This window comes from Thalassophryne amazonica, chromosome 21, assembly GCF_902500255.1.
Source record: "Thalassophryne amazonica chromosome 21, fThaAma1.1, whole genome shotgun sequence".
Taxonomy (NCBI): Eukaryota; Metazoa; Chordata; class Actinopteri; order Batrachoidiformes; family Batrachoididae; genus Thalassophryne; species Thalassophryne amazonica.
The window spans coordinates 18839454-18853429 of record NC_047123.1 but is presented as its reverse complement, the minus strand read 5'-3'; positions in this window follow the sequence as shown (position 1 = coordinate 18853429).

The following is a 13976-nucleotide window of genomic DNA, read 5'->3' as shown; positions in this document are numbered from 1 at the left end:
TAATCAGCTTATAAAGTGGTAAATCACAACAAAAGCCGCCTCAAGGCGCCTCACACAAAACAGTTCAACAAAAAAATTAAAAAAATAAAAAAATTCAAGAAGATAATTAAAAACAGAAAAAAATAAAAACTATTCATAAGCAAGAGAATAAAAACAGGTTTTAAGTCTTGACTTAAAAACGTCCACAGCTCATTTTAATGAAGTGAACATATTTATCTGAGGGGAAGTTCTACAACAATTTTTTTAATTTTCCTTTTAACACTGTCTGCAGGAGGACATGCATGCGCGCATGCTTGGCATATTGAAATTAGCAGACGTTACCTTTGACGTTGCGTGATGCGTTGTACACGGGGCGTGCACGCCAGCATCCGTAACATGTCTTGCAAATCACTTCAGAAGTGTTATTTGGTTTCAAAAACAGCATTTTTAGATTTAGAAGTGTTTATTTCTCGCTAACTTTTACAAAATATATTGTATTTATACAGAAATAAGCTGTTTTGGAGCATTTCCCGCCATGTTGGATTATTGTGTTCGAGAGCAGCCAGCTGACGTCACTATGCCTCTGTACTCTGATTGGTTGTCGCCGTGTGCTTCCAAACATCATCCCTCCTGCAAGTCAAAGGAACCCCCCCCTCCCCCACTCCAGCTGTGCTCTATGACATCACCATGGTCACTATCATAGACTGTATAAGTCAGTGTCGTAAGTAATTCAAGTCCGTCTGTTCATTGGGAATTTTTTTCCCTTCAGGGGAACTTTTTTCCACATGAGAACTTTCATCATATTGGCAATGTTATATTATGAATACCTTATTAAAAGGCTAATAAATAAAATGATAGTGGTGCAAAAGAAAATTCTTTTTGAATTAAATCTTTTTTAAAAAGGCTGTACATCTTTAAACATGTTAAATGCTGGATATATAGATATTACTACTTCATTCAGCAAAATATCTGAATAATTACTGTAATTATCCTTATTAAAAATGAAAAAAACTATGTGAAATTTATTTACATAATTTCTGATTCTGCAGAAACAATTTTTGATGTTGTTGTTGTTAAAGGTATTTTGCACAAATGACAATTCCACATTAATCAGTACTGTTTAAAGGGACATACTGTACAAATATTTGTAGTACATGACAAACCATCTATTTTAAAGATGGTAAAATCATTTGATTGACAGAATCGATTGTGTATGAAACATTTCTTTGTTCTTTCACATTTTCGTGTAATTTATTTACTCCACCGCAGGCTTGCAAGCCTGATCATTTCATCTTCCAAAACAAACAGCATGTCATTTTGGCCCATTGAGGTAATCTTTCATTCATCCCTTTCAAGTATAACTCCCAACTTCTTGGAACAGTTCATACACTTTTTACTGACTCATCGTTCATTTTGATGTCTGTCACAGTTCAGAGAAATTTATATGGTGTCACACATCAGTGATTTATCTGCAGGCAGAGCAGCAATGAACAAATGAGTCAGCCTGTATTCAGATATCTCTCCAATCTTCTAAAACTGCTCCCAGGCACATGCTCACATGTTAGCTACACTGGCTCCAGCTGATGTCTCACATGTTAGCTGACATAGTTCCGGCTAATGGCTCATTTGTTGGTTGCACTGGTCTCAGCTGATGGATCACTTTCTGGCTTAACTGCTCCGACTGATGGCTCATTTGTTTGCTGCACTGGCTCCGGCTGATGTCTCATTTATTTGCTGCACTGGCTCCAGCTGATGTCTCATTTATTTGCTGCACTGGCTCCAACTGATGTCTCATTTGTTTGCTGCACTGGCTCTGGCTGATGTCTCATTTATTTGCTGCACTGGCTCCAACTCATGGCTCATTTGTTTGCTCCACTGGCTCCGGCTGATGGCTCACTTGTTTGCTGCACTGGCTCCAGCTGATGGCTCACTTGTTTGCTGCACTGGCTCCAGCTGATGTCTCATTTATTTGCTGCACTGGCTCCAGCTGATGTCTCATTTATTTGCTGCACTGGCTCCAACTGATGTCTCATTTGTTTGCTCCACTGGCTCCAGCTAATGGCTGACTTGTTGGCTGCACTGGCTCTGACTGATGGGTTGGAACAGTTGTTGGCTGTGCTGGCAGTATGCGCTATTTTAGTGACTATAATTAGCAGAAGCAGACGGTAGGTAGATGTGGGACTAATTCATCCAAGAAGGAAACTATTATTCTAAAAATCAACATGAAAATTATTCAGAAGTTTAGAGTTGATCTCGAGGGCAAAGGATGAGCCTTTGCTTAATGTCAATTTTAGATTAATGGCTTACTCTGTGGTCAACCGCTTTATAGATCATGGTGATGGAGTCTTAAAGGTGAATGATTTCATGATTCTAAGTGATGTTCTAAAGGACGTTTCTTAAATACAGCCAAGCATGCCCCAGTTAACCCCCAATTATGCCAAATTGACATTCCAAAGCATTCACTACTACACACAACTACTTCCATCAGTTTTTGGAATCATTCATGATGTTTAGAGGCATTCATCTTGGTGTATGTAAACATTTGACCAATTGACATTGTGAAGAAAAACTGAACTAAATCTATCATGTGATTTATTTTTTAACTTTATACGGAAATAAACTTTGTAATATATGTTAATAAAAATGGAACTTGCAACGTACAAAATTTTAGTTTGAAAGGCCTTCACCCAGATGGATGGAACTTTATATCTGCAATTGTTTTTCCTCCACCCCCAAAATGCAGACAGTCTTTGTTGTTGGAAACAATAAAGGTTAGCCATATGGGGGTAACATCACTGGTGGTAATAAGTAGATGTGTTTGGCAGGAGAGTCAGTGGCATAAATGCCAAGTTGGCTGATCGCAGAGTCCATTACGACAGGACCTGTGTAACGGTGAAAGGGTCAAACCCCAAATATAATCTCAGCTCTATTTATCCTCACTAGCAATGTGAAACAATGCGGGGCATTTATTATCGCTTCTATTCTTAGCGCTCTATAGTTATTTATAAATGGACACAGCTGATCGTGGCCTGTTCACAGCGGATCACCGGCGACTCTTGTTTCAGTTGTGATAAAGGGCAAACCAGCAAGCACATTGGTGCCTTTTAAGAGCTGAAAAAGTGGCAATTTGGTGGGTTTTCAGTTTCGTTCAAGGGTGATTCTTAGACTACGGGCATTTATTATGTCCTTTGATCATATTGTATGAAAAACAGAAAAAAGGGGAAATTTCACACTTTTATAGTTATCTTTACAATGAAAGTGTGTTAAGAAATTTGTTCTAGTAGTCTATGATGACTTTTTCACCTTTTTTCAGCATCATTATATGCAAATATTGCCGTTTTGTGCTTGTCCCACACCCAGACTTTTGATCTTCAATGATAAAAATGAATGGTAAAGAAACATTTTTTCTAATGTTTTAAAATATCTCTGAATAAAATATCAGTAAAATAATCAAAACATAATTGGGGAATTCAATGTCATACAACTGTTGTGATTTTTTTTTTTTAAACAAAATGTAGTTGTCCCACACTATTGCCGTAATTTCCACCACAACACTGTAATGTCCCTTTAAACAGTTTGTATGAAAGATTGTTTGGGTAGTTTCTATGGAGATAAACAGTGACATCAGAGCACATGTATATAGCGCCAAATCACAACAAACAGTTGCCCCAAGGTGCTTTATATTGTAAGGCAATGGTGTGGTGGACATTACATTTACAAGGCCAATAGTGCCCGTAGTTAAAGAATGACCCTTGTATGAAAGATTGTTTGGGTAGTTTCTATGGAGATAAATAGTGACATCAGAGCACATGTATATAGCGCCAAATCACAACAAACAGTTGCCCCAAGGCGCTTTATATTGTAAGGCAATGGTGTGGTGGAAATTACATTTACAAGGCCAATAGTGCCCATAGTTAAAGAATCACCCTCAAGACAAGTTATATTGTCAGAGGTGTACGTTCTATTTATCACACTGGTCTCTATGTTACTAGGGTCTGTTTGTATGCATACGTAAAAAAAAAAAAAAAATAGATCAAACTTGACAAGTGTATTTACCCAATAGATAAATAAATTATTTGATTTTAATTAGCATCGATCAACAATCAAGCTGAATTTTTTTTTTTTGAGCGGGAAATTTTTGGCCCATGCTAACCCTGCAAATATTGCAAATTTTATAGAAATGAGTTGATATACTTTATTGTCAGTGAACGTGATGGTTTAAACAGCCCAGTTAGTATTTCGCTAAATGCCTGACATTTTTTTGATGTGGGCGTGGCCACGCCATGCTCTGAGCAATTTTAATATAGTTTCAAAAGGCAGACACTTGGTTTGAAGATGTGCTGTTCAATTGTGCTTATCCAGATCTTCAATCTTCAACCGCTTATCTGGGATCGGGTCGCTGGGGCAACAGCTCCAGCAGGGAACCTAAAACCTCCCTTTCCCTGGCCACATTAATCACCTCTGACTGGGGGATACCGATGTGTTCTCAGGCCTGTGTGGAGATATAATTTCTCTGAGCCTGGAACACTTCCCTAGGGGGCGCCCAGGCTGCATCTCTCCCAGATGCCCAAATCACCGCAGCTGGCTCCTTTCAATATGAAGGAGCAGTGGCTCTTGCTCACAAATGAGCGAGCTTCTCACCCTATCTGTAAGAGAGACACCAGCCACCCTCCTGAGAAAACCCATTTCGGCCGCTTGTACCTGCGATCATCTTTTGGTCATGACCCAACTCTCATGACCATAGGTGAGGGTAGGAACGAAGATTGACCAAGCCATCGAGAGCTTCAACTTTTGGCTCAGTTCCTTTTTTGTCAAAACAGAGTGGTAGAGCGAATGCAACACCGCCCCTGCTGTGCCGATTGTCCGACCAATCTCACACTCCATTTTCCCTTCACTCCTGAACAAGACCCTAAGATACTTGAACTCCTTCATTTGGGACAAGACCTCATTCCGAATCCAGAGTAGGCAATCCATGGGTTTCCTGCTGAGAACCATGGCCTCAGATTTAGAGGTGCTGATCCTCACTCCAACCATTTCACACACAGCTGCAAACCAAAGAATATAATATGAACTGGTTGATGGCTTGATTTTAATGTTGTAAATCAGTAGAGTTTAGATGTTACGCTTGCTACTTCATCTTCACACTCTTGGCACAAGGTTCCTGTAAGTCTGGTAAAAACAAAATCAACATGTGGTGGGGGCCGTACAACATACAAATGTAGCCATTTGAACTTTACGGATTTTAATATTGTCATACCAGTTCAGAATGAGAAAGTTGCACTATGATATTTGGAACATCGTAAATCATATAAACACCTGGCTGCTTCTTCTGGGCTTCTTCTATGCTGTGCTTTCTGTTACTGAATATACTGCCCCCCAGTGGTGAACAAAAGGCAAGTAGAGGCCGCGTCAGCCTTGGATTGTACTGTATTGTATTACACTGACTTGAATCATTTCATAATAAAACTCGTATCCCCAATTGTATTTTAGCTCATGTTTCTAGATATGTATCAGATTGTTTTATTAGAGAGAGATGTACACCCCAACTTAGTAGCAAGGTATCGCAATTTTTATTGGAGCACTTTTGGCATTTTGACATTTGCACCCACACAAACCTACTCACAGGGCAATTGTTGGGTTGTGGGCGGGGGATAATGGGGGTGGCAGTTCACTAATTGTTCCCCCCCATGGCCTATATGCTTGTTATCCACAAATCCCATGGTCCATTTACCCAATATGGTGATGGTCAGTACACAATGTAGATGGGAATGAGGTGACTGTGGGCTGGGGATAGTTGGTGGATGCATGAGGTTGGACTCTATTACAACCCATGACCAGGGCAGCTGGTTGCACCTGGGGCCCGACTGGGAACTCTGAGCCATAAGACTGTGGCACTCGGCTGCCACTTGGTAGAGCTTCCAACAGAGGTGGGACGAAGTCACTGTCAAGTCATTCTCAATGTCCGGTGAGGTGGGGAAGCCAGAGGTGGGGGACGAAGTCACCATCAAGTCACTCTCAAGTCATGAATCAGCAAGTCCCAAGTCATAATGACCACCAGTTGCTTGCAAGCTGACTTGAGACTCGACTTGGGACTTGCTGATTCATGACTTGAGAGTGACTTGATGGTGACTTCGTCCCACCTCTGGCTTCCCCACTTCACCGGACCGGGGGGTAATGCTGTGCCATAGGGCTATCCAGGGTTTTCTCCCATGTGAAGGGATTGTATCATACAATACCCAAATAGAATTGTTCCATAATGAATCATATCATAGCCCATGTGCTTAGATATGTATGTGTCGCTTCATAAGGCAGAGCTGCACACCCCGATTTATTAGGAATCCAATGGTTTCACACACAATGAAGTGAGCAGTTATGTAAATTTGACCGGTTCCACCTGTATATCAGGATTCATTCAACCAAATGTTTTTTGAGCTGACACAATGGCACACTGTCTCAGTTTGTGGAACTTTGGTGGTTTTGTACTATTTCACAGCACACGGTGAACAAACCCGTACGACCACAGACAAGTGGAAGGATGACACATGGAAAAGATTTCATTACCATTCGTGTTGAATTCTCAAGAGGTTAAAAACGTCTATTCTGACTTTTGCAAAATGTTGAACTGGAGCGAGTCTTCTTCTGGGTGCAGGTTGTAAATGTCACTGGGTGGAAAACATGACAGTGCCCTCGCTTATATGTTCAAAGAGCACACACGATGCGAGAAGTGTGAAACTTCGATGTGAAACATGGCAGGTGGCTGAGTTTTCTGTCTGATGCGCACGGAAAATGTGACTCATTGTGGTGCAGGGAGAGAGACCAAAACCACTTCCTGTGCGAGGTGCAAGCTCCATGTCACAATTAGAGCAGCACCGGAACATCTTAACCTCATGCGACCTTCAGAACTGGTTGTCATACATACATTCATTTTCGTGAAAATCCAGGAGGGAGTGTTTGAGTTAGAAATGAGTCCATTTTGTAATTGTTGTTTTTGTTTTTAATATGCAAAATTAAAAAAAAAAGTCCCATCGCTTCCAGAATTTCAAGCCATCTGGTAGTACACTTAATTTCTGGTTGGACACTGAGAACTTAAGAAATGAAAAAATATTGCTTCTGATGGTTTCTAAGAGGGAATAGCACAGATGGGCCGACTGCAGATTCAACAGCTTGAAAAGCCACATGTCGAGCAACATACGGCAAGGCGGGAACGCGCCAGAAACTCAACAGCCTGTCGACCTGCGCGGCTTTATTTTCTGCATGTTTGTTAACGTTCTGCCAGTGACTCAGTATCACTGTCACAGGAAGATCAAATCCATTTCATTAGATTCTGATTATCAGTACTGCTTGAGCACCATACAACAAAGGTCACAAATGGGGCAGCAAGGGCCGCTTAAGGCCTTCAAATCAGTATTTTATGGCTAGTAACATACCGGGTTTTCACGCCTACCCTGTTTGGTTCATTCTCCTGAAACACGATCTGTTTATTCAGATGGTTCGGTTCACCTTGGAGCCATGAACATACAGTTGCAGACATAGGTTTACATACAGTAGTGTTCAGACTAATAGTAGTGCTATGTGACTAAAAAGATTAATCCAGGTTTTGAGTATATTTCTTATTGTTACATGGGAAACAAGGTACCAGTAGATTCTCACAAATCCAACAAGACCAAGCATTCATGATATGCACACTCTTAAGGCTATGAAATTGGGCTATTAGTAAAAAAAAAGTAGAAAAGGGGATGTTCACAATAATAGTAGTGTGGCATTCAGTCAGTGAGTTCGTCAATTTTGTGGAACAAACAGGTGTGAATCAGGTGTCCCCTATTTAAGGATGAAGCCAGCACCTGTTGAACATGCTTTTCTCTTTGAAAGCCTGAGGAAAATGGGACGTTCAAGACATTGTTCAGAAGAACAGCGTAGTTTGATTAAAAAGTTGATTGGAGAGGGGAAAACCTATACACAGGTGCAAAAAATTATAGGCTGTTCATCTACAATGATCTCCAATGCTTTAAAATGGAAAAAAAAAAAAAAAAACAGACGCGTGGAAGAAAACGGAAAACAACCATCAAAATGGATAGAAGAATAACCAGAATGGCAAAGGCTCACCCACTGATCAGCTCCAGGATGATGAAAGACAGTCTGGAGTTACCTGAAAGTGCTGTGACAGTTAGAAGACGCCTGTGTGAAGCTAATTTATTTGCAAGAATCCCCCGCAAAGTCCCTCTGTTAAATAAAAGACATGTACAGAAGAGGTTACAATTTGCCAAAGAACACATCAACTGGCCTAAAGAGAAATGGAGGAATATTTTGTGGACTGATGAGACTAAAATTGATCTTTTTGGGTCCAAGGGCCACAGACAGTTTGTGAGACGACCCCCAAACTCTGAATTCAAGCCACAGTTCACAGTGAAGACAGTGAAGCATGGTGGTGCAAGCATCATGATATGGGCATGTTTCTCCTACTATGGTGTTGGGCCTATATATCTCATACCAGGTATCATGGATCAGTTTGGATATGTCAAAATACTTGAAGAGGTCATGTTGCTTTATGCTGAAGAGGACATGCCCTTGAAATGGGTGTTTCAACAAGACAATGACCCCAAGCACACTAGTAAACGAGCAAAATCTTGATTCCAAACCAACAAAATTAATGCCTCGCACATGTGAAAAAATCATGAAAAACTGTGGTTATTCAACTAAATACTAGTTTAGTGATTAATAGTTGTGAGTTTGTAGCGTCAACAGCAGATGCTACTATTATTGTGAACATCCCCTTTTCTACTTTTTTTTTTACTAATAGCCCAATTTCATAGCCTTAAGAGTGTGCATATCATGAATGCTTGGTCTTGTTGGATTTGTGAGAATCTACTGAATCTACTGGTACCTTGTTTCCATGTAACAATAAGAAATATACTGAAAACCTGGATTAATCTTTTTAGTCACATAGCACTACTATTATTCTGAACACTACTGTATACCTTGGCTTAAAAAAACGTTCAAACTCAGTTTCCCAATAATTTAATGAAACACTGTCTTCACTCACTTAGAATGTCTAATATATTTTGACAGAGAGCTATTTAAAAACAATAGTGACAAAATGGTTATTTCTGTTTTATTCACTATGTCAGATTTTTGGTGGATTTACAGGCACCAAGATGAATGCCTCTTTAATCAACATGGAAATTCCAGATTATCTCATCTTCAACCGTTTATCCGGCATCAGGTTGCAGAGGCAACAGCTCCAGCAGGGGACGCCATATTTCCCTTTCCCGAGACACACTGACCACCTCTGACTGGGGGAGTGTGGAGATACAGTCCCTCCACCTAGTCCTGGGTCTTCGCCGGGGTTTCCTCCCAGATGGATGTTCCTGGAACACCTCCCTAGGAAGGCGCCCAGGGGGCATCCTTACCACCTCAGCTGACTCCTTTCAGTGCAAAGGAGCAGTGGCTCTACTCCTCACTCCTCACAGTTGACCGAGTTTCTCATCTTATCTCTAAGGGAGACACCAGCCACCATCCTAACCCATTTGGCTGCTTGTACATGCAATCTAGATCTTTCAGTCATGACCCTCATGACCACATGTGAGAGTAGGAAAGAAGACTAACCAGTAGATCATGATCTTCGCCTTTTGGCTCAGCTCCCTTTTCGTCATAACAGTACGGTAGAGCGAATGCAATACCGCCTCTGCTGCACCGATTGTCTAGCCAATCTCATGCACCATTGTCTCCTCACTCATGAATAAAACTCTGAGGTACTTGAACTCCTTCACTTGAGGCAAGACTACATTCCCTACCCGGAGTAGGCAATCCATCGGTTTCCTGCTGAGAACCATGGCCTCAGATTTAGAGGTCCTGATCCTCTTCCCAGCTGCTTCACACTTGGCTGCAAACAGACCCAGTTAGTGTTGGAGGTCACTGACCAATGAAACCAACAGGACCACATCATCTGCAAAAAGCAGTGATGAGACCCTGAGCCCACCAAACCAAAAACCCTCCTCCCCCCAACTATGCCTCGATATCCTGTCCATGAATATCACAAACAGGATTGGTGATGAGGTGCAGCCCTGGGGGAGGCCAACCCCCACCGGAAGCAAGTCCGACTTACTGCCGGATGACTCCAAAAATTAATGGAATGACTCGTAAAAGCTTCTGAATGACTAATTGGCATAATGTGGAGGTTTATTGGGGGAAACTCTGGTTTTATTTAAGGGCAGAATGCCAATTATATAATGACAATCAGGGTATCTTTACCTAATATTAGTTAGCTAACTTTTGGTTAGACAAATGTTGGGCTGCATTTACATATATAGCGCTTTTCCATCTGCATCAGACACTCAAAGCACTTTACAGTTATGCCTCTCATTCACCCATTCACACAAACACACACCGACATCAGGGTGTTGCCATACAAGGCGCTCACTACACACCAGGAGCAACTTGGGGATTAAAGACCAAGGGCCCTTAGTGATTTTCTGGTCAGGCTGAGGTTTGAACCAAGGATCCTCTGGTCTCAAGCTCAATGCTTAAAACACTAATGTTAACTTTAGCTAGCTAATGTTAGCTAAACTGTAACTCAAGCCAAAAGATAGAAACTAACAAACAATCGTATTCATCTGTACACTTAACACAATCGTATTCAGAACCTCTGTAGGCAAGAAAGCAACATGTACTAAACAAGCTCAATATTTGCTTACGATAATCTAAGACAGTATCCTTTGGCTTGTGCTGCATGATGTGAGTGAGGCAGGCAGACAGGAAGTTCAAGGACTATTAAGAAATGTTCCAATTTAAGGGTTTCTGAAATCATATTACAAGATTCTTTAAATGTTATGTAAAATACACATTTTAAACCCAAACTGTTGTCTTCATCTCTTTTTGTTAGTGGTGGGTCCAAGTCTTAATTAGGGGATCTTCTGTAATGCACACCATGTTTAATGGCCTTCCCATAGAACCAGTGCCTTCTTACATTCAAGAAACTCTTTAGTTTTAAAGGTCCAACAGAACCTCGGGATCACAACTAAAGAGTCAATAAAGTTGAAGGAATCAAAAATGATCATCAACCTTCTTTCTTTCTTTTCAATACATAATCAATGTATAGCTTTTGGGTTTGGTTAACTTAAAAATGCAATGATATGTAATCATTAAAAGTAGGTCAAAAGATCTTTCCACAATAAGACCAGACATGCGTTTTAGTAGGTGAAGTCCGCTTCAGCTAATTAGCGTGCGGCGGGAAAAACCCTTCAGTGTTGAACTACTTTAATACTTGATGAAGCTGTGATTATGTTATCTGCAGATCAATTGACACTGCTGTACAACAAAAATTTAATCATCATTAAAAATGTCTCAGGAGCCAGAAAATGGAGTGATACCAAAAGTGAAAATTATTTTGTTAAGTATACAGCTGCATAATGGTTAAACATGCTGCGGTTGAATAAATCATAAAAATACGCAGTCTGACCATATTTTACAATGCGCTGATAACTGTCTTGCTACACTACTTCAAAATATTAATTACTTTAGGCATTGAATTAATTATAATTAATCAATTAATTAAACTTAAATACAGTCAGTTCTACAAGCATTTGGCGAGTGAAATCATTGTTGTAATTTTGCCTTTGTACTGTACCACAAACAACACCTGATAAAGTGGAGTTTTAGCTTTAATTTATTCAAGGGGTTAAATAAAAATATGGTATTAACCATTTAGGAATTACAGCATAATACACATTCCATCTTCAGACACCATAACTAATAAAACAAATTAAATATTATAATGAACTGACCAAGGATCCCTGAGCAGAGAATACTATAGTTCAAACAGTCTATTTGCAACTGATGAAACTGGAACAGCTAAAAAAAAACAAAACAAAAAAAAAACAGAAATCCGTACAACAATGTGGCCCATGTGGGAACAGGCTGAGTAACTGTTCAAGGACAAAGGCTGAGGTTTGGTGCACAGAATGACTAGCAACAGTGTCCGTGAGGGTATCAGCAAAGATAAAGAAGCAGAGGGTCTGAATATCATCAAACATTCCAAGTAAACAAATCATAAGGAGGCAGCGTGGGTCGGCAACTGGAGATCAAAACTAAGAAAATAACAGAAGAAAGCAGGTATGGACAATCAAGGCAAGACAATCTGGCACTGGAATAAGTGACTGTGACCAAAATTTTTTAATGGACCTGTGAGGAATATCCGAGTGGATACTATTCGAGAAATTTAGCTGGTTTTCGGTGAAAAGTTTAACGGCTGATGAGAGATTATGGGGTGTTTGTCGGTGTAAGGACTTCCCATGGAGCAGGACGTTTGCGCAGCGCTTCCAGGCGCCGTCATCGGCCTGTTTCGACCTGAAAACATCCTAATTTAAGGCTTAATTCACCCAGGACGTCGTGAGAGAACAGAGAAGATTCAGAAGAGGCCGGCATGAGGACTTTATGCGGACATTCCACTGTTTAAGGACATTTTGTAATGAAAGACATGCGCGCAAATTCGCCGAGTCATTTCCGTGACGACTCGGCCAATCTGTGTGCGCCGCGACAGGAAAAACACCTCCGTGTTGAAAACCATTTGTAAAATTCAGGCGGCTTTTGATGGCTTTCAACAAGTGAGTAACTGAGAAATTGTTTAACAGCTTGGGCATGTTCCAACTTGCCCGTTAAGGTTTACAACGGAGGTGTTTTTCCTGTCGCGACCCCCCCGCGTCGGGTCCGGCCCGACATGCGACTCTGCCTGCACGTTCTTTCATTACAAAATGTCCGTTAACAATGGACTGTCCGAATAAACTCCTCATGCCGACTTACTGGGTCAACAGAGCCTGAAATGTGGAAGTTTTCAAATTGAAACGGCGAGACGCTGCCGCCTCGAAGTGCAGATCGCCGTCAGGTGCCGTGGGCCGTCCTTAAAGCAACACTACCAGACCAAAATCTCTCAGCCGTTAAAATTTTTACCGAAAACCAGCTGAATTTATCAAATGGTGTCCACTCAGTTGTGCCTTACAGCTTTTGAAAAATTTTTTATCAAACAAAGCAGCAGTCTCTGAGCCATTCCTAAACAATGAAAAAAATCAACGAGAGGGTAGGCCACTCCTCACTCACACGTGATTCAAATCCATATGGTTTTTGAAAAAAATAATAAGGTTGGATACTTTTCTAATAGACCTCGTATATAAGTTTAACAGTTTAAGTCATGGGATGCATAGATGAACATTTACAAGTCACTGAATCTGCTAGACTTTATTTACATTAATAATTAAAATACAAACAGTATGGTCCTGTACGGTAAATCTGTCTTAAAGCGTTAAGGTTCTAGCTGAATAGGAAATTATCCCTTAAGTGTTCTGATAAGATATTAATATGTTGCTTTTACAAATAAACTGGAGGATAGGGAGAAATGTGAAAGATTACTAGTTAACATTAAATAAAGTACTAATTACTAATTAAAGTACTATTTGAACAAGAAATGCTTGATTTTTACACAAGGTTACCAAATATGGCCATCGGGTATTGCGAAGGCTTTGTGTCCCTGTGTCTGTGCTCAGCACAAGTCCAGTCCTATTACTACCAGGGTCTTCAAATTGACAGGGAACATTCTTGGGACACAGACCTTGGACAAGTTCAAATATGGCTGACCTTGACCTTTTGTAAGAGGTTAAAAAGTCACATTCTGTTTCAATCTGTTCAGTTTTGTTTTTGAGTGGCGGGCGTGACAGCCAATCAGAGTAGAGCTGCACCATAACATCAGTGGCTAGTCTCTCCAAAATTACTTCCTTTTGTGTGTTTATCTACATGTTTCTCATATATTATGTAAAAGCTAGCAAGAAATAAACACTTCTAAAACTGAAAACGCTGCTTTTAGAACCTAATAACACCTCTGTACTTATTTACAAGACATTTTGTGAATGTTAGCATGGTGACATCACAGGCTGGTAGCTAGCTCCAAAACTGTTTCATTTGCATGCAAATATAACCTCTTTATCATAGATTATGTAAAAGCTGGTGAGAAA